Source organism: Ranitomeya imitator, chromosome 1 (assembly GCF_032444005.1).
Source record: "Ranitomeya imitator isolate aRanImi1 chromosome 1, aRanImi1.pri, whole genome shotgun sequence".
NCBI lineage: Eukaryota > Metazoa > Chordata > Amphibia > Anura > Dendrobatidae > Ranitomeya > Ranitomeya imitator.
In genome coordinates, this window is record NC_091282.1 from 866,469,836 (window position 1) to 866,491,221 (window position 21,386).

General features: G+C 39.1%; 1 protein-coding gene and 1 long non-coding RNA gene across 6 annotated transcripts in view; one reads left to right on the forward strand and one right to left on the reverse strand.

The window, feature by feature from the left end:
- Positions 1 to 21,386, reverse strand: part of PSD3 (pleckstrin and Sec7 domain containing 3) — an 835,030-nt gene that overhangs the window by 305,554 nt on the left and 508,090 nt on the right. The gene's annotated exons all lie outside the window — the stretch shown is intronic.
- On the forward strand, positions 225 to 18,917 carry LOC138651884 (uncharacterized). The gene is made up of 3 exons (XR_011315548.1): positions 225 to 469; positions 10,272 to 10,389; positions 18,882 to 18,917. It is a non-coding gene; the product is annotated as an uncharacterized lncRNA (long non-coding RNA).

Sequence of the window (21,386 nt, forward strand, 5' to 3'; positions counted from 1 at the left end):
AAAAACACCCTAACAAAAATATATATAAAAAGGAAAAAATAACACGTATACAATAATCAATTACGGTAGACAATTCAAAAATAATGTATTAACCTTTTTACCTGGTGGAAAGAACCTTTTTTTATTCAAGTTAAAATCAAGGGTTTACAATCATGATGGACAGTGGCACCTATGGCGGCAAACCGAAAAGGCGACAACAACCTGCCAATCAGAAATTTCTTGACTTGTAAAAGCTGGGAAGTATTGGACGTCTGCTTAGCAACAGCGCGAATAGAAGATAGCAGCTACCTATTAGGACTAATCTGTTCCAGCACTTAAGGGGTTAAACATGTACTAATCCCTGGAATTCTAGATAAGTGCAGCAGCAAACAAAGGTCATATTGCGCTAATTTCATACTATCTGCAAAGCCTGGTTACAATCTTGTACAAATCCATGGAAACCGTGTACTGAAAATATGAAGCTTTTTCTGTGAGTGCTATTTTTCTTCCGTCTGTCGATGAGATTTGCAAAGAGAATTCGGTGTTTGCTTGGATGATTGAAATGCCCAGGGCAAGAAAGCCACCATTACTTGAGGTGGATTAGAAAGGCAACCTTTGGTTTTTTTGTTTTCAGCAGTCCACAAGCCATGGAGCAAAGGCTGGTAATGGGCACCCTATTCCTTGCCTGCAATCACTTCCATGTACAGAGCTGCAACGTTTGGACATCTATGCCGAGTGCCCGAAACAATGTGTCAGTCATTCTCATTCACATCAAGTCTCATTCTTGGCGGCTCGTAAACTCTAAAACGGCAGGCCAACTCATTTTTATTGCTCGTTATTTTAAAATGGATTGGACTTCAAAAGGTTCCTGTAAAGAAAAATACAATTCCAAAATAGACAACACTGTGCCATTATGGCCTAACACTATTAAAGGAGGTATTCCCATTTTACACACCTTTGGCATATTCTGAGGTTACACCTTAAAGCTATGTGCACACGTTCAGGATTTTTCGCTTTCCCCCCCCCCCCCCCCGCTTTTTTCCGCATTAAAAAACGCTAAAAAAAGCTTACATTAAGCATCCTATTATTAGAATGCAATCCGCAATTTTTGTGCACATGTTTTGTGGAAAAAAAAACGCATCACGGGAAAAAACGCAGCATGTTCATTAATTTTGCGGAAAATCTCCGGATTTGCCACTATATAATATAGTAATGGAAAGCTCCGGAAAAATCCGCATAAATAAACGCGAGAGGATTTCTTGCAGAAAAAGTCCGGTTTTGTTCAGGAAAATTCTGCAAAGAATCCTGACGTGTGCACATAGCCTAAAAATACATTTTCAGTTGCAGGTTCACACAGAGGTAGAATGGGGGGGAGGGTAGTCTGGTTCGTTCCATATCTCCCATAGACTTCGAGGTAAATAAAGCAAAAAATTGCCTCCGAGGCTCTCTTGCCCCGCTGACAGTCGTCCTGCTGGTGTTCGTGCAGCATGGCCTCCTGCCATAATGCTTTGCCCCATGTGACTGCTGGTGTAAATGACTTCAGATGTTGCATATGGCAGGGCTATCAGAGACCAACAGGGTTAAATGTAATGATGATGATCAGCAAGTTTTATTTTTTCCTTATGTATGAATATAAAAAAAGCTTGGGTGTGAAGTCAACATTTTTGGAAAAAAATTAAATGTTCATTTATTCCTTCCACGTTGCTTTAGTTCCTGTGAAGCAACTAAAGGGTTAATAAACTTCTTGAATGTGGTTTCGAGTACCCTGAGGGGGTGCAGTTTTTAGAATGGTCTCACTTTTAGGTATTTTCTGTCATATAAGCCCCTCAAAGTGACGTCTAATGTGAGGTGGGCCCTAGAAAAAGTTTTTCAAATTTTGTTGGAAAAATGAGAAGTCGCTGGTCAACTTTTAACCCTTAAAACTTCCTAACAAAAAAATTACCGTATGTTTCAAAAATTGTGCTGATGTAAAGTAGACATGTGGGAAATGTTATTTATTAACTATTTTGTGTGATATGACTCTAAGGGCGTAAGAATTAAAAGTTTGAAAATTGCAACACTTACAAAAAATTTTTATTTTTCCCCACAAATAAACGCAAGTCATATCAAAGAAATGTTACCACTATCATGAAGCCCAATATGTCACGAGAAAACACTCTCAGAATCTCTTGGATTTGATGAAGCGTTCCAGAGTTATTACCTCATAAAGTGACAGTGGTCAGAATTGTAAAAAGGGGGTTGAAAGGGTTAGGTGGAGGAGACCTTTTTTATGAAGGACTTGCCAGCTTTTCCTGTGGATCTGAGAGTAAGAAAGAGAAGGAGATCCAGCTCAACGAAATAGTGAAAAATCCACTAAGGGTGCTTAGTCACCGGAAACGCGTTGACCTTGGTTTTAATTTTTTTGTATGCTGATGTTTTGTCCTTTCACTATATTTTAAGTGAAATAAATTATGGATTTTTCACTATTTCATTGAGCTGGATCTCCTTCTCTTTCCTGTTCGTCCACGCCCTGACACAGCGGTTCCGTGCTCCGAGCTCTTGGGAATGTCGGTATGGTGAGCTGGATTTTGTTTGATCTGAGAGTAAGCAGAAACAAAATGCGCAATAAGTTTTTGACTTCCCCATTGAATTCAATGGCAGAAAGACCATGCCCAATCTGCATTATGAATAGACATATTGCAGATACAAATCTGCACAGCTGGAGGGTTTCCGCACAGCGCATGGATGAGATTTGCTGAAATCTAGTTTGCTTTTACCATATGCTGCTGTATGTTTCCAGATGGAAAGTCAGCAGCCATTCTGACACATCTGAGATAACCCTAAGGCCGGTTTCACACATCAGTGTCTCCAGTACGTGTGGTGACAGTTTTCTCACGTACCGGAGACACTGACACACATGGACCCATTCAACTGAATGGGTCTATGCACAGAGTGTTTTCATGAACCGTGTGTTCGTGTGCAAAATATGCTGACATGTCTGTTTTTGTACATCTGCATGGATCACAAGGACCCATACAAGTCAATGGGTCCATGTAAACACGTACTGCACACGGATGGCGTTCGTGTGCCCTCCATGTGCGTTTTTTAAATTAAAATATACGGATAGCACACGGATGCGACAAACGGACACACAGATACGTATATCTCTGGTGCCGGAAATATCAGGACGTGTGAAACCGGCCTTAGACCAACGGTATGTTCACATGTTGCGTTTTTGCTGCTTTTTTTTCTGCAGAGAAAACCTGCTGTCTTGGCAATAAAGAAGCTGCTTACAAAAAGCAGGTTTTGCTGCGTTTTTATGGTCTCTTGTTCATGTTAAAAAAGTTTAGTGCCCTCCCAAAAAATAATCATGCAACTTCCTTACAAGTACTAGGGTCCACTGCGGATTTTTCTGCAGCGGATTTGATAAATCCGCAGTGGAAAACCGCTGCGGGTTTACCGCGGTTTTTCTGCGGTTTTCACTGCGGTTTTGCAACTGCAGATTTCTATTGGAGCAGTTGTAAAACCGCTGCGGAATCTGCAGAAATTAGTCATATGCTGCGGAATGTAAACCACTGCTTTTCCACGCGTTTTTCTCCGCAACATGTGCACAGCGTTTTTGGTTTCCCATAGGTTTACATTGTACTGTAAACTCATGGGAAACTGCTGCGGACACGCAGCTGCGGAAACGCTGCGGATCTGCAGCAAAATCCGCATCGTGTGCACATATCATTAATGTCTTTCCTCCAATGTTGGTTTGCACGTTAATGACCGGGCCAATCTTTACAATTCTGACCACTGTCACTTTATGAGGTTATAACTCTGGAACGCTTCAACGGATCCCGCTGATTTTGACAATTTTTTCTCGTGACATATTCTACTTCATGATAGTGGTAAAATTTCTTTGATATGACCTGAATTTATTTGTGAAAAAAATGAAAATTTGGTGAAAATGTTGAAAATTTAGCAATTTTCCAACTTTGAATTTTCATGCCCTTAAATCACAGAGATATGTCACACAAAATACTTAATAAGTAACATTTCCCACATGTCTACTTTACATCAGCACAATTTTGGAACCAAAATTTTGTTAGGAAGTTAAAAGGGTTAAAAGTTGACCGATTTCTAATTTTTACAACACCATTTCTTTTTTTAGGGACCACATCACATTTGAAGTCATTTTGAGGGGTCTATATAATAGAAAATACCCAAAATTGACACCATTCTAAAAACTACGTCCCTCAAGGTGCTCAAAACCACATTCAAGAAGTTTATTAACCCTTCAGGTGTTTCGCAGGAATTCTTGGAATATTTTAAAAAAAAATGAACATTTAACTTTTATTTTCAGAAAAAAATTACTTCAGATCCAATTTGTTTTATTTTACCAAGGGTAACAGGAGAAATTGGTCCCCAAAAGTTGTGGTACAATTTGTGCGGAGTACACCGATACCCCATATGTGGGGGTAAACCATGGCAGAGCTCGGAAGGGAAGGAGCGCTATTTGACTTTGCAATGCAAAATTGTCTGGAATTGAGACAGGATGCCATGTCGCGTTTGGAGAGTCCCTGATATGCCTAAACATTGAAACCCCCCACAAGTGACACCATTTTGGAAAGTAGACCCCCCAAGGAACTTATATAAATGTGTTGTGAGAACTTTGAACCCCCAAGTGTTTCACTAAAGTTTATAACACAGAGCCGTGAAAATAAAAAATCATTTTTTTCACAAAAATGATTTTTTAGCTTACAATTTTGTATTTTCCCAAATGTAACAGGAAAAATTGGACCCCAAAAGTTGTTGTGCAATTTGTCCTCAGTACACTGATACCCCATATGTGGGGGGGGGACCACCGTGTGGGCAATGGCAGAACTTGGAAGGAAAGGAGCGCCGTTTTGGAATGCAGACTTTGATGGATTGGTCTGCAGGTGTCACGTTGCGTTTGCAGAGCCCCTGATGTACGTAAACAGTAGAACCCCCCCACAAGTGACCCCATGTTGGAAACTAGACCCCCCCAAGGAACTTGTAGCAGTTCACGTTTTTATTGGTAACATTTTCACACATGACATTTTTGATCGATTTTTATTTATTTTTGTGAGGCAGAATGAACAAAAACCAGCAATTCATGAATTTCTTTTGGGGGAGACGTTTATACCGCTCTGTATGTGGTAAAATTGATAAAGCAGTTTTATTCTTCGGGTCAGTACGTTTACAGCGATACCTCATTTATATCTTTTTTTATGTTTTGGCGCTTTTATACAATAAAAACTATTTTATATAAAAAATAATTATTTTTGCATAGCTTTATTCTGAGAGATATAACTTTTTTATTTTGATGGATGGAGCTATATGATGGCTTGTTTTTTGCGGGACAAGATGACGTTTTCAGTGGTACCACTTTTATTTATATCTTGTCTTTTTTATCACGTGTTATTTCACTTTTTGTTGAGCAGTATGATGATAAAGCATTGTTTTATTGCCTTGTTTGTTTTTTTTTAATGGTGTTCACTAAAGGGGTTAACTAGTGGGACAGTTTTAGGGTATGTGCACACGTTGCGGATTCCATTGAGAATTCTTCCACGCGGATTCTGCAGAATCTGCAGGCAAATGACCTGCGTTTTACCTGCGGATTCCCTGCAAGTTTTCTGCGGATTCCTATAAAGGAATAGGTGTAAAACGCTGCGGAATCTGCTTAAAGAATTGACATGCTGCGCAAAATAAACCACTGCGATCTGCGCGGCATTTTCTGCACCATGGGCACAGCGGATTTTGTTTTCCATAGGTTTACATGGTACTGTACACCGCATTGAAAACTTCTGTCAAATCCGCAATGTGTGCACATACCCTTATAGGTCGGGTCGTTACGGATGCGGCGATACTAAATATGTGTACTTTTATTGTTTAGATTTTTTTAATTCAAATATTTATTTATTGATAGAATAAATATTGATTTATTTATTATTATTTATTTATTATTATTTAAAATATTTTTACAATTACTAAACAAAACATTTTTTAAATTCATTCTAACTTTTACACTTTGTCCCACTATGGGACACTAATTTTGTGCAGGCTGATCGCTTCTATAGCATGCAGATCTGCATGCCATAAAAGCTGTCAGCACTGCACTCTGTGCACACTGAGCTCAGAGACTTCCTGACATGCACTGCGCATGACAGGAAGTCTCTCAGCTCTGGTAACCCGGATGTTGTCGGGAGCGCGGCTGATCGCATTGGGCGTACTATTCCATCCATGGAGATTAAGTCCCAGGTCACATGGACGGAATAGTATGTCCAATGCCAGAATAAGGTTAAGGTTTTTGAAACAAAAACACAGCAAAACCTGATACTTGCGTTTTTTGCTGCATTTTTGCAGTTACCCATTGCTTACTATAAGTGAAAAAATGCTGCAAAAACGCTGAAAGAAGTGACAGAAAAAAAACAAAGTGTGCATGAGATTTCTGAAATCTCATAACTCTTGCTGGTACTGTAAAACACAGTTTAAAGTTTCCAAAAAAAAATGCAGCAAAAATGCAATGTGTGAACATCCTTAGGGTTCGTTTTCACGGACAAACTGGCAGTGTGATAAGACCAACGACTGGTAAACCTTTTCAGCTTTTGTTTCAAGGGAACCTGTCAGCAGGATTGTGCACAATAACCTACACACAGTGTCAGGTTGGCGCCGTTATACTGATTACATTGATACCTTGGTTGATGAAATCCTTCTTGTGGTCTTTGTGTAATCTTTATTTTCAGTTTTGTGTTAATGATATATCATTAATTCAAAACTGAAAATAAAGATTAAACAACAACCACAAGACGGATTTCATCACTCAGGTATCATTGTAATCAGTATAACGGCACCAACTTGACAGTGTCTGTAGGTTACTGTGCACAATCCTGCTGACAGGTTCCCTTTAATAGCCTTTTAACAGGGACAGACCAAAATAAATGATGTGAACTGAGTGATCTGTTACAGATTGCTCAGTGCACATAGACTGCCCTGGTTCTCATGAGATTGAGTCCTGTTTCCAAGCGGACTGTACAGACGAGAATGATGATTTTTTTGCGCCACACAAAAAATAATTTCAACCACTGAAGGAGCGTTTTTATACTGCAAGAAAATTGTAAAACAAACGCTTTTAAGAACGCTCATTCACAATTATCTTCCAGTGTAAACGCAGCTTAACTTGAACAGAATTCAAAAGCATACAGTCCATTGTTCTCATTCTTCATTCGTATTATTTCCAATACCTTGTTCTCATCTCTCTGTTAACAGTGTACTGTATATCAGCTGTCATTGTGAGTAGTGTGTAGGTGGAAAGCACTGCTTCTTGTTCTAAAAGCTGAGACATTCAAGTCATTCACATTTAAACATTAACTTTGCAACTTTTATTTCCTTTGTTTCAATTTGTGATTTCATTTTAAAGGGGTTGTCTCTCCCAGAGTACATTTCTGGCATACTGTGCCGAACATACTGTTTGGATTTAGATCCCCATATCGGTTTTAGCAACTGAGAAATAGCTAAGACTCTAGTCAGTACATGATCACACGTATGCAAATCACATACAGCCATGGCAAAAGTGTTGGCACCCTTGCAATTGTTTCAGAAAATGAAGTATTTCTCCCAGAAAATTATTGCAATTACACATGTTTTGTTATACACAGTTTTATTTCCTTTGTGTGTATTGGAACACAAAAAAAAATGGAAAAAAGGTTAATTGGACATAATTTAACACAAAACCCCAAAAATGGGCCAGACAAAATTATTGCCACCTTTCCAAAGTTGTGGGAACACCACTTTGCTTCAAGCAAGTGATGATTGTTCAAACTCACCTGTGGCAAGTCACAGGTGTGGGCAATATGAAAATCACACATGAAACTGGATAAAAAGGGGGGAAGTTGACTCAATCTTTGCATGTTATGTCTGTGTGTGCAACACTAAGCATGGAGAACAGAAAGAAGAGAACTGAGAACTAAAAGTGTTGAAAAATATCATCAATCTCAAGGTTACAAGTTCATCTCCAGAGATCTTGATGTTCTTTTTTTCCACAATGCACAACATAATCAGGAAGTTTACAACTCATGGCACTGTAGCTAATTTGGACATGGACGACAGAAAAAAAACTGATGAAAGGTTGCAAAGCAGGATAGTTCACATCGTGGATAAGCAGCCCCATTTAAGTTCCAAGAAATTCAAGATGCTCTGCAGGCTCAGGGTGCATCAGTATCAGCGCGAACTATCCGTTGACATTTGAATTAAATCAAGTGATATGGCAGGGACACAGAAGGACCCACTACTAACACAAAGACATAAAGCTAGACTGCAGTTTGCCAAAATGTACGTGAGTAAGCCAAAATCTTTCTGAGAAAGCATCGTGTGGACAGATGAGACCAAGATAGAGCTGCTTGGAAAAGCACATCATTCTACTGTTTCCCAAAAATGGAATGAGGCCTACAAAGAAAAGAACACAGTACCTACAGTCAAATATGGTGTAGGTTCAAAGATATTGTGGGGTTGTTTTTCTGCAACAGGGTGCCTTGACTGCATGCAAGGGATTATGAAATCTGAAGATGGCCAAAGATTTTTGGATCGTAATGTAGTGCCCAGTGTCAGAAAAAGGGGATTGAATCCTAGGTCATAGCTCTTCTGGCAGAAAAATGATCCAAAACATACTTCAAGAAGAATGCAAAAATGGATGGAAAAAAGCGATGGAGAGTCCTGAAGTGGCCAGCAATGAGTCTGAATCTAAATCCCATTGAACACTGAACCTGTGGAGAGATTTTAAAATTGAGTTTTAAAAAGCACCCTTCAAATATGAGAGACCTGGAGCAGTTTTCAAAAGAAGGTTGAGGGTGCCAAAATTTTTTGTCCGGCCCGTTTTAGGGGTTCTGTGTGAATTATGTCCAAATTGCTTTTTTCTCTGTTTTTTATGTAAATTTCAATACACACATACATATACGTTTTTAAAAATATTTCCTTTGAAAATGATGTGTAAATGACAGAGAAAAGCTCATGCTGCAATCACATTGCAGCAGGATAGCAATCACACTGCATTCGGATGTAAATTGGAAGCTAGGTGTGAAAAATCGGATAGTACTTGCATGAAAAACGCATGACACTGGCATTACACTCGTCTGACCTTGCAGAAAAAAAATCGGATCGATTTTAAAACAGTTAGTGTGACTCCAACCTTACTGTGGTTATCAGTGGTGTAACTTTAAGCTTGTGAGCCCGAATAAAAGAAATATATTTTCTTTTATTTTAAACATGTTTTTTTTCTACTTTATTATTTAGTTTCTTAGGCATCTTGAACCTGCAATCATCTGATCGCTTGAACTTAATTCTACATTATAGTTGTACATAGTAGAAATCATGGTGTCGTATGAAGTCTAGCCACAGATTGGTTATCATGGGATCACCGTGATGACCTTCAGTGCGTTTTAGCTGGCACGGCAACGCATCAGCACCCTATAATCACGTCGCCTGGAATGATGTGCCCTATGGATTGAATGCTTTAAATTCTATTGTCAGAGATTGACAGCAGCACTTAAGGAGTTAACAGCAGCGAGTGGAAGCTGGCTATGTAACATAGTTAGTGTCTGCCAGGTACAGTCAAGGCTGAAAGTGTTGGCTCCCTTGAAATTCTACCTGAAAATGAAGTATTTCTCCCAGAAAATTACTGCAATTATACCTGTTTTATTTTGCGCATGTGTAATTACATGAGTAAGCCAAAATCCTTCAGGGAAAGCATACTGTGGACAGATGAGAGCAAGATAGAGCTGTTTTGTAAAGATCATCATTCTACAGTTTGCCGAAAACGGAATGAGGCCTACAAAGAACACAGTACTTATAGTCAAATACAGTTCATACAGTCAATTAATGTGTCCCATTTTGACTTTAGTTTAAGACCCTATTTTAATCAAGTTAGCCTAGTTTTATAGCGAAAGTTTTCCACAGAAAGTTTTCCATCCATAATACAACATGTTGATACAAGTTACATCGGTACAGAAGGGCATGAGCTGGTTAGTAGACATTTAATTAAAATTGTAGTCTAAGAAAACTATTTTTCCAAGACATTTTATATGTTTGACAGACACATTAAAATAACAGTAAAAAGAACTACTTGGCATGATCACCCAAATATAATGACTTTATCTTTCCTACTATGGAATGGAGATTTCAAAGGGTCATTAGACAGCACAGTTTGCAATCCATATTCAAAACTATATTCACATTTTATTTCATTTTTAGCCAAGTGGCAATAAAATAAAAAAAGTCATCAACTGAAGTATATTATATCTTTCTCTTTACAGCAGCATAGATCACAGCAATGTCCTGAGAACAGATGGAGTTTAGAGCTCTACATTTAATTTTAATTATCAGCAGTAGACACAGAAGAGTCGTGCCCCTTTGAAGGCTAAACGCATCAAGGTAAAATAAAAAAAAAACAACTTGTTCAGTCAAATATCAAGGACCATGGTAATGTGAGACCAGCCTGATTGAATAGACAGGAGCTGCGTTTTCAACCTGTTACTACAAGGTTTCCTTAATATATACAATGCTATCCATTTCAACAAACAGTCTCCCTTGTCCACAGTCATTTAAAATGCCATTGTCTGCTATATGATACTAAAAAATTAAATATCAATTAGAAAGTCTAGCAAGCGGACATCTGCTTTTACTTCAGTTTACCAAAGCTGGTAAGTTACCGTAATGTAACACACTCTATGGTAAAACTGTTCTTTTATGACAGCACACAATTCTCTGTTACAGGATCATACCAAAGGTTAAGATTACAACATTTCTACAGTGGGTATGAAAAGTATTCAGACCCCTTTAAATTTTTCACTCTTTGTTTCATTGCAACCATTTGGTATATTCAAAAAAGTTCAATTTTTTTCTCATTAAGGTACACTCTGCACCCCATCTTGACTGTGACCCCCCCCAGCCCCCCAGAAATGTAGTCATTTTTGCAAAATTATTAAAAAAGAAAAACTGAAATATCACATGGTCTTAAGTATCCAGACCCTTTACTCCATATTGAGCAGAAACACCCTTTTGAGCTAGTACAGCCATGAGTCTTCTTGGGAATGATGCAACAAGTTTTTCACCCCTGGATTTGGGGATCCTCTGCCATTTCTCCTTGCAGATCCTCTCCAGTTCCATCAGGTTGGATGGTGAACGTAGGTGGACAGCCATTTTCTGGTCTCTCCGGAGATACTCAATTGGGTTTAGGTCAGGGCTCTGGCTGGACCAGTCAAGAATGGCCCAGCCATGTTCTGAAGCCACTCCTTTGTTATTTTAGCTGTGTGCTTAGGGTCATTGTCTTGTTGGAAGGTGAACCTTCGGCCAAGTCTGAGATCCAGAGCACTCTGGAAGAGGTTTTCATCCAGGATATCTCTGTACTTGGTCACATTCATGTTTCCTTCAATGACAACCAGTCATCCTGTTCCTGCAGCTGAAAAACACCCCTATAGCACGATGCTGCCACCACCTTGTTTCACTGTTGGGATTGTGTTGGGCAGGTGATGAGCAGTGCCTGGTTTTCTCCACACATACCGCTTAAAATTATCACCAAAAAGGTCTATATTTGTCTCTTCAGACCAGAGAATATTATTTCTCTTAGTCTGGGAGTACTTCATGTGTTTTTTAGCAAACTCTATGCAGGCTTTCATATGTCTTGCACTGAGGGGAGGCTTCCGTTGGGCCACTCTGCCATAAAGGCCCGACTGGTGGAGGGCTGCAGTGATAGTTGATTGTATGGAAGTTTCTCCCATCTCCCTACTGCATCTCTGGAGATCAGCCACATTGATCTTGGGGTTCTTCTTTACCTCTCTCACCAAGGCTCGTCTCCCAAGATTGCTCAGTTTGGCTAGACGCCAGGTCTAGAAAGACTTCTGGTGGTCCCAAACTTCTTCCATTTAAGGATTATGGAGGCAACTGTGCTCTTAGGAACCTTGAGTACTGCAGAAATTCTGTTGTAACTTTGGCCTTGCCACAATTCTGTCTCTGAGCTCCTTGGCCAGTTCCTTTGACCTCATGATTCTCATTTGGTCTGACATGCACTGTGAGCTGTGAGGTCTTATATAGACAGGTGTGTGCCTTTCCAAATCAAGTCCTATCAGTTTAATTAAACACAGCTGGACTCAAATGAAGGAGTAGAACCATCTCAAGGACAATGACGCTAAGCACACAGTTAAAATAACAAAGGAGTGGCTTCAGAATAACTATGTGACCATTCTTGACTGGCCCAGCTAGAACCCTGACCTAAACCCAATTGAGCATCTCTGGAGAGACCTGAAAATGGCTGCCCACCAATGTTCACCATCCAATCTGACAGAACTGGAGAGGATCTGCTAGGAAGAATGGCAGAGGATCCCCAAATTCAGGTGTGAAAAACTTGTTGCATCATTCCCAAGACGACTCATGGCTGTACTAGATCAAAAGTGTGCTTCTACTCAATACTGAGCAAAGAGTCTGAATACTTATGACCATGTGATATTCCAGTGTCCACTGCGATGTCAGCTACCCTACAGGCTGTAACCTCTCTTCCTTTGATATCCAGCGTGACTCTTGAGGCAGTTTTCGGCAGGCTATATAGCCACCTGTGTTTACTCTCTATCCCAGTGTACGTTACTGATGAAGGTCCCCTTGTGTGACCGAAACGTTTACTGTCTTGGGATATAATAAATTATCCATTTCTTCTTACCACAAAGTTAAGTGCCGGGTTTTGAATTACTTGTGATTATGGTTTGGGAACCTACCCGTGCACCTTCTCGGGTTGTGCACGCGTTGATTTGTTATACTGATCCCTCACTGACCTGCCCCCTAGTATACATAATGAATATACTAATGTATGTATTTGAAAAAAAACATGTCACTTCATCACAATGGGGGCGCCTGCGCACTATCACTTATCAGTTAGTGCCTATTATATTGCTGTGTTGAAAAGAAAAAAAAAATCACCATCAAAATTGCACAGTCGGCAGCACCTGTGCATTAGCATCTATTGCGCTCCAATAGATGGTACTGCGCAAGCATCTCCGCCAGCTCCATGTTGCTGCAGCCAAAAAAATTCACACTACAATAAAATGGCGCCGGAGATTGTGATTTTTAATTAAATTACATTTTATTGCATGAAATAAGCTTTTGATCACCTACCAACCAGCAAGAATTATGTCTCTAACAGACCTGTTACTTTTCTTTAAGAAGGCCCTCTTAACCTGCACCTTAATTGCACCTTTTTTAACTCGCTACCTGCATAAAAGACACCTGACCACACACTCAATTAGTCACACTCCAACTTCTCCACCATGGCCAAGACCAAAGAGCAGTCTAAGGACACCAGGGAGAAAATGGTAAACCTGCACTTAGCTGGGATGGGCTGTAGGACAATAGGCAAGCAACTTGGTGAGAAAGCAACAACTGTTGGCATAATTATTAGAAAATTTAAGAAACACAAGAAGACTGTCAATCTTCCTCGAACTGGGGCTCCATGCAACATTTCACCTCGTGGGGTAAGGATGATTCTGATAACGGTCAGGAGTCAGCCCATAACTACGTGGGAGGACCTAGTCAATAACCTGAAGAAAGCCGGGACCACAGTTTCAAACATTACCGTTAGTAACACACTACGTCGTCATGGATTAAAATTCTGCAGGGATCGCAAGGTCCACCTGATCATGCCAGCACTTGTCAAGGCCCATTTGAAGTTCACCAGTGACCATCTGTATGATCCAGAGGAGGCCAAATAAAACTTTTTGGTATTAACTCCACTCACCGTGTTTGGAGGAAGAAGAAGGGGGAGTACAACCCTCAGAATACCGTCCTAACTGTGAAGCATGGTGAGGGAAACATCATACTTTGGGGTGCTTTTCTACAAAGTGGACAGAACAACTGCACCGTATTGAAGGGAGGATGGATGGAGTCATGTATCGTGAGATTTTGGCCAACAACCAACCTCCTTCCCTCAGTAATAGCATTGAAGATGGGTCATGGCTGAGTATTGCAGCATAACAATGACCCGAAACACACAGCCAGTGCAACTAAGGAGTGGCTCCATAAGAAGCATTTCAAGGACTCGGAATGGTCTAGCCAGTATCCAGACCAGAACTCAATAGAAAATCTTTAGAGGGAGCTGAAACTCAATGTTGCCCAGCAACAGCGCCAAAACCTGACAGATCTGGATAAGATCTTATGGAGATGTGGGCCACAATCCCTACTGCAATGTATGCAAACTTGTTTAAGAACTACAGGAAATGTCTGACCTCTGTAATTGCGAACAAAGGTTTCTGTACCAAATATTAAGTTCTGTTTTTCTATTGTATCAAATACATATTTCATTAAATAAAATGGAAATTAAATTATGTAAATTTATACAACGTGATTTTCTGGATTATTTTTAAACATTCTATCTCTCATGGTTGAAGTGTATCAACGATAAAAATGTCAGAACTCTCTATTCTTTGTAGGTGGGAAAACTTATTTATGTACATACACAATATTTAGAGACCCTTATTTTTTAAGACTTCTGCAATTCATCCTGGCATGTTGGATGACAGCTTTTAGGCCAAAACCTTTCTGACGCCAATCAATTCTTGCTTAATCAGTGTTTGGAGTTTTGTGTTTGTTTTTCCACCAGCTTTTTGAGGATTGACCACAGGGTTTCAACTGGATTGAGATGTCAGGAATTTCCTGGCAATGTAATGTCACAGGATCACTTAGTTATCACTTTTGCCTTGTAACATGGTGCTCCACCAAGCTTGAAAAAAAACATTGTTCATCATCAAATTGCTCCTCTATTCATGGGAGAAGTTGCTCCTGGAGTATGTTTTGATAACATTTTTATTCATGGCAGTGTTCTTAGTGAAAATTTTGAGTGAGCCCACTCCCTTGGAGGAAAAGCAGCCCCACACATGAATGGATGTTTTACTGTTGGAATGTCACAGGTAAGGTTCACTGGTAATGTTCACTTTTTCTTCTTTAGACAAACAGTCTAAAGGGGGATACATCAGAGAGAATAACTTTACCCTAGTCCTCTGCAGTCTAATTTTTTTAACTTCCTATAGAATTTCAGTCTGTCCTTGATGTTTTTTTTTCTGGAGATAAGTGACTTCCCTTCTTGACACCAGTATAGCCTTCAAGATCCTTTGTTCCACTGTGTGCGCCGATGAATTGATACCTGCCTGCTGTAATTTCTGAGCAAGCTTATTATTGGTGCTAATTCGATCTTGTAGCTGAATCCTGTTTAGGAGATGGTCTTGGCACTTGATGTACTTTTTTGGGTGCACTGAATTCTTTTTCACTGCAATGAACATAATGATTAATGCATAAAGTTCTTGATCTGAAAATGCTTGATTTAGGGGCAATGCTATAAGCAGCAATGTCCTTGCTTGTAAAGCCTTACTGATGCAAAGCAATGATGTCTGTATGCGTTTCCTTAGAAGTAACAGAAGAAGACAATGATTTCAAGCACCAGCCTCCAATGTAAAAGGAATCTGTCCCCTCGGAAAATGCCATTTCCCTATAGATTTGTAAGTAAAAACCTTTACAATGCTTCCGGCTACCTTACTGAAAAGCTATCAGGAGAAAATGCCGGCTTTGCAATGCATCTGTGCAGAGTAAGTTGTCACACAAAATGCAAAGAAGAAAATGTTTGGAGAGTTCAACGCAAATAGGGTCTTATCCCATGTACAGTGAGATAACAAATGGATTATACTCACCAGATGAAGCTATTGTTGTAGCGTGTACAAATATCCGCTGCAGCAGATCCACGGGTCAGCTATTGACCGTACTATAGATAGATAAAGATGTTAATGTGGATATTGTTTTGTTGACTTCTTCATCAGGAAATACCACACAAATACACAGTGTATTGGTGTGGTATTTCCTGATGAAGAAGTCATTAAGACTTTGAAACACGTTAAATAAACCACCATTCTCTATATGAAACCTCTTTGGATTTACTATATATCTGCGGCATGGACCATATCCAGATTAACCCCTTCATCAAACAAAATGCAAAGGCATGCTTACACCTGTCACTTCCAGTGTACTGTTTTGTGAAAACCAAAATTTGTGTTAGTGTCAATACTTTTGCCCATGACTGTAGGGTTTGTCAAAAACCAATAAATCTTTTTCTGGAACCCCGATGGTACACATAAAGGGTTAACAATGTTTGTTTTGTGCCATTTTGAACCATCATATTAAAACATGTTGCAGATGTGAACAACAGATAACAATCTGCCATGATACATTAATTTAGCTTTCAGATTTTGATCACACTGAGATTACGCCTTCAATTATTACAGGTTAAGATAGATCCATTGTGCAATGGACTCCAACAGATTCCTTTTACTGTCCATAAACTTTAACATAAAGGAACGGCTTTGCAGAATGCAAAAATCTGATGATCTAAAAACATCCCTTGTGATATGATAATGTCAACAGAGAATAAGACTTGATTCATTTTGGCATAATGGCCTATGTTTATACCAAACCCATGATAGCCATGCCTGATTCTTTTTCAAATGAATACCATAAATCCCGTCAGATCCCAGAAATGTTTTGGTTTCTGCTATTTTTGTTTTTTTAAAAACTAGCGCTCTACTTACATTCAGTGCATCAGAAAGTTCCTTGACATCTCTGATGACGTTGAGTGAACAGGACATTATGTAGTGCATTGATAAAAGTATTCATAGGCTGTGAACTTTTTCACATTTTTTCACGGTTCAACAACTAACTTAAATGTATTTTATTAGGATTTTATGTGATATATCAACATAAAGTAGCATGCATTTGTGAAAAAAAATGATCCATGGTTTTCTATTTATCTTAAAAATATATAACTGAAAATTGTGACTTGTATTGAGCCCCTGTGGTCTGATGCCCCTAAGTAAAATCCTGAGTGACCAATTGCCTCCAGAAGTCACATAATAAGTAAATGGAGTCCATCTGTGTGTAATTTATTCTCAGTATAAGTGTAGCTGTTTTGTGAAGGACTCAGAGGTTTGTTTGAAAAAATTAAGGATCAAATAGCATTATAAAAACCAAAGAACACAACAGACAGGTCAGGGATAATGTTATGGAGACTAGAAAAGCAGGGTTAGTTTATAAAAAACATAGCCCAAGCGCTGAACATCTCATGGAGCATTGTTCAATTCATTGAAAAAACTGAAGGAGTAGGGCACAACTGAAAAACCTACTAAGACATGGCTGTACACCTAAACTGACATCCCAAGCAAGTTGAGCACTAATTAAAGAAGTTAAGAGGACCATGGTCACTCGAGAGGAGCTGCAGAGAACCACACCTCAGGTGGGAGATCTGTTCACAGAACAATTGTTGGTCATTCTCCAGCAATCAGGCCTTTATGGAATAGCTACAACGAGAAAGTTATTTTTGAAAGTAAGTTACAAAAAGTCCCTTTTGCAGTTTGCAAAAAGCCGTGCGGGGGACTCAGCTACAGATAAAGGTGATCTGGTTAGATGAGATCAAAGTAGAACTTTTGGGGCTAAATGCAAAATGCTATGTGTGGCAGAAAACTAACTCTACACATGAACCCTGAAAACACCATCTCCAAACGTGGTGCAGCATCATGCTATGGAGAGGCTTTTCTTCAGCAGGGACAGGGACGATGGTCAGAGTGTATGGAAAGATGGATGAAGCTGAATACAGGGAAGTCTGAGGGGAAATCTGTTAGAGGCTGTAAAAGACTTGAGACTGGTGACAACGACCCTAAGCATAATGTCAGTGCAAATTCATGTGTTAGAACGGCCCAGTCAAAGACCAGACCTAAATCTCACTGAGATTTTGTGGCAAGGCTTGTAAATTGCTGTTTACAGATCCATCCAATCTCACTGAGCTAGAGCTGGTTTGCAAAGGATGGGCAAACATTACAGCCTCTAGATATGCAAAGCTGGTAGAGACATATCCCAAAAGACTTGCAGCTGTAACTGCAGCGAAAGGTGGTCCTACAAAGTATTAACTCAGGAAGGCAGAATACAGATGCATTTCACAATTTTCAGATTTATATTTTTTAAATATATAGCAAACCATATATCATTTCCTTTAAACTTCACAAATACTTGCTACTTAGTGTCGGTATATCACATAAAATCCCAATAAACTACATTTAAGTTTGTGGCTGCAACATGAAAAAAATGTGGAAAAGTTCAACAGGTATGAATACTTTTTCAAGTCACTCTATGTAGATCTTTAAAATAGTTATCACTCCTCAAAGAGCAAGAAAATTTGTAAAATGAATTGATCAGAATAGTTGATGAGGCTGGACCCCCTTGTGGGTGGTGACAAGTCAGCTGGTTAGCGAATTATCAGTGCTAAACTGGTGTACATGGAGGGAATGATGTTCATTTCATTATGTTCTAATTATATATTTGGTCAATGGGTGATGATAGTATAGTAAATTAAAGATGCCAGGGTAAGCCATGTACAAAGATTGCCAATAATGAATTTATAATCAAAGAACAAACTGAAAATTACGGAGCAGTATTTAAGCTTCTGTACAATTTCTCTTTCACACTATAGCAATGTAGGAATTTAATCGCTGAGCAGCTAAGTGGGTGGAAGATGAAAGAATATTTTTTTTTAACATTTAACTCTGCCCACACAGTGGGAGTAATATGTCAGCAGGACTAAAGAGAATGTGGCAGTGTATTAGAGATTTTCCCTGTTCAAGACGATCCAGAAGCTTAAGTTTTTTTTTAAAGCAACAAGCATGTGTGCCTTTCATCTGAAAAGATCCAAAATGACGTATTTATTTGTCTGCTCCGGCAACAAAAGCCGTCACCAGGGAGCCCAGCTCTTAATCTCTTTTACATTACAATAAGTTGTATTAGAAAACAGCGCTCCCTTGGAATTTTAATTATTTGCAATTATAAAATGTTTTATTTTAATTTTTTTTAAGGCAGCATTCCCACACAGAAGCTGAAGTATGCTATTAACGTGAGCTGGAGAATCGGAGCCATGAAAGAAATAATTGGCATGGAAAATTGCATTGCATATACATTCAGCCCCTGCATCCTGTCACTACAAGAATACAGACGCACAATGTATGCTGCAATGAACTCAAGGTCCGGGGTCTAAAGCACAGATACATTTTTATGTTCTTCTATAAGTCATTTATTTTTTGCAATTTGCCAGAAATAAATATGAGAAAGAATAACAGTGCCTCTCGTCAGTTAAAGGAAAGGCAGCTTTGGCTTTCAGGATGTTAACTTGCAATTTATCCTAAATAAGCCTAATTTCCCTACACATCCCGGTAATTCATTCCAGTGATAACCTTAAATTACCAGCCCTGCGAATCCACACAGCTTATACTGAATACTAATCAATAATTAGACGATTCTCGGGAAGCCGCCAATCACACAGTAACCTGCTGCTGTGGATGGCTTCCTGATTCTAGGATAATGTAGTCATGAGGCATACGATCTCATTTAAAGCAGAAAAAAATGGATTCTCCTCACTAAGCTAAAAGGATAGAACCAGAAAGACTGAACTGTCACCCCCTACAGTCATGGCCATAAGTGTTGGCACCCTTGAAATTGTGTATTTCATCAACACAAAAAAAAAGAGAAAAAGGCAAATTGGACATAATTTCTCACAAAACCCCCAAAATATGCAGGACAAAATTGTTTGCAACCTCAACTTAATATTTGGTTGCATATCCTTTGGAATACATAACTGCAATTGCTTCCTATAACCATCAACAAGCTTCTTACAGCTCTCAACTGGAATTTTGGACCACTCTTCTTTTGCAAACTGAGCCACGTCGCTCATATTTGAATTGTGTCCTTTCTCAACAGCAATTTTTAGATCTTTCCGCAGGTGTTCAATGGGATTTAGATTTTGACTTATTGCTGGCCACTTCAGAACTCTCCAGCACTTTGTTTCCTTCCATTTCTTGTTTTTTTTTTTTTTTTAAGTATGATTGGGGTCATTGTCCTGCTGAAAGACCCATGACCTAGGGCACAAACCCAGCTCTATGACACAGGGCACTACATTGCGATCCAAAATCCTTTGGTAATCTATAGATTTCATGATGCCTTGCACACAGTCAAGGCTCCCAGTGACAGAGGCAGCAACACAAACCCAAAACATCTTTGAACCTCCATCATATTTGACTATAGGTGTATTCTTTTGTAGTAGCCCTCACTCCGTTTTCGGTAAACAGTAAAATGATGAGCTTTACCCCAAAGTACTATTTTGGTCTCATCTGTCCACAAGATGCTTTCCCAGAAGGATTTTGACAAACAGCAGTCTAGCTTTTTAATATCTCTGTGTCAGGAGTGGGTTCCTCCTGGATCGCTTGCTTTAGTGTTTAATTTCATTCAAATGTCGACGGATAGTTCACTCCGACATTTATGCACCCTGAGCCTGCATGACAGCTTAAATTTCTTTGGAACTTGATTGGCGCAACTTATACACCATTGTAAACTTCTTGATTATGTTGTGCACCGTAAACAAAACAACATCAAGATCTCTGCAGATGGACTTTTAACCTTGAGATTGTTGATATTTTTCTACAATATTGGTACTCAAATCCTCAGACAGTTCTCATCTCATTCTCTTCTCCATGCTTAGTGTGGCACACACAAACACTCAATGATTGAGTCAACGTCTCTCCTTTTGTGATTTTCAAATCGCCTACACCTGTTACTTGCCACAGGTAAGTTTGAATGAGCATCACATGCTTGAAACAAAGTTGTTTACCCACAATTTTGGAAAGATGCCAACAATTTTGTTCACCTCATTTTAGGGGTTTTGTGTGAAATTATAACCAGTTTGCCTTTTCTCGGTTTTTTTTTCGTGTTGTTCCAATACACACAAATGAAATAAACATATGAATAACAAAACATGTGTAATTGCAATATTTTTTATCTGGCATAAATACTTCATTTTCTGGAAAAATATCAAAGGTGTCAAAAGGAGTGTATTTCTTTTTTGCATAAGAAAGAAATACAAATTACCATACTACATCACAACAAACAATGTCCTCACTCGAGGCAAGGAAAAGAAAAGTAGAAAAGGGCACGATAAACAAAATAATTAAAAAAATTAACAAAAAAATTTAACTTTTTCACTTTTGAAGAATTGTACTGTACAATCTCTTACAAAATGTTCATGAATCTTTGTCAAACCTGAAATGAGATTTCTGGAAGTTAAATGTTAGCAATGACAACTTTTGCCAAGATGAGGAGAAGGGTCATAGTATCCCTAACAGATGAACTTAAAAGGGGTTATCCAGGATTTTCATATTTTATTCTTATGGGGCTAAGATGTTGCAGGCAGGTAGTTCACAACTACCTGCCTGTTTTGCCCAGGACTGATTTCTGCCTGCTCAGAGTGGTCTGCTCTATTGACAGGGCATAACTGCCAATGTCATGCTGATTGACGGACGGTTAACTGCGGG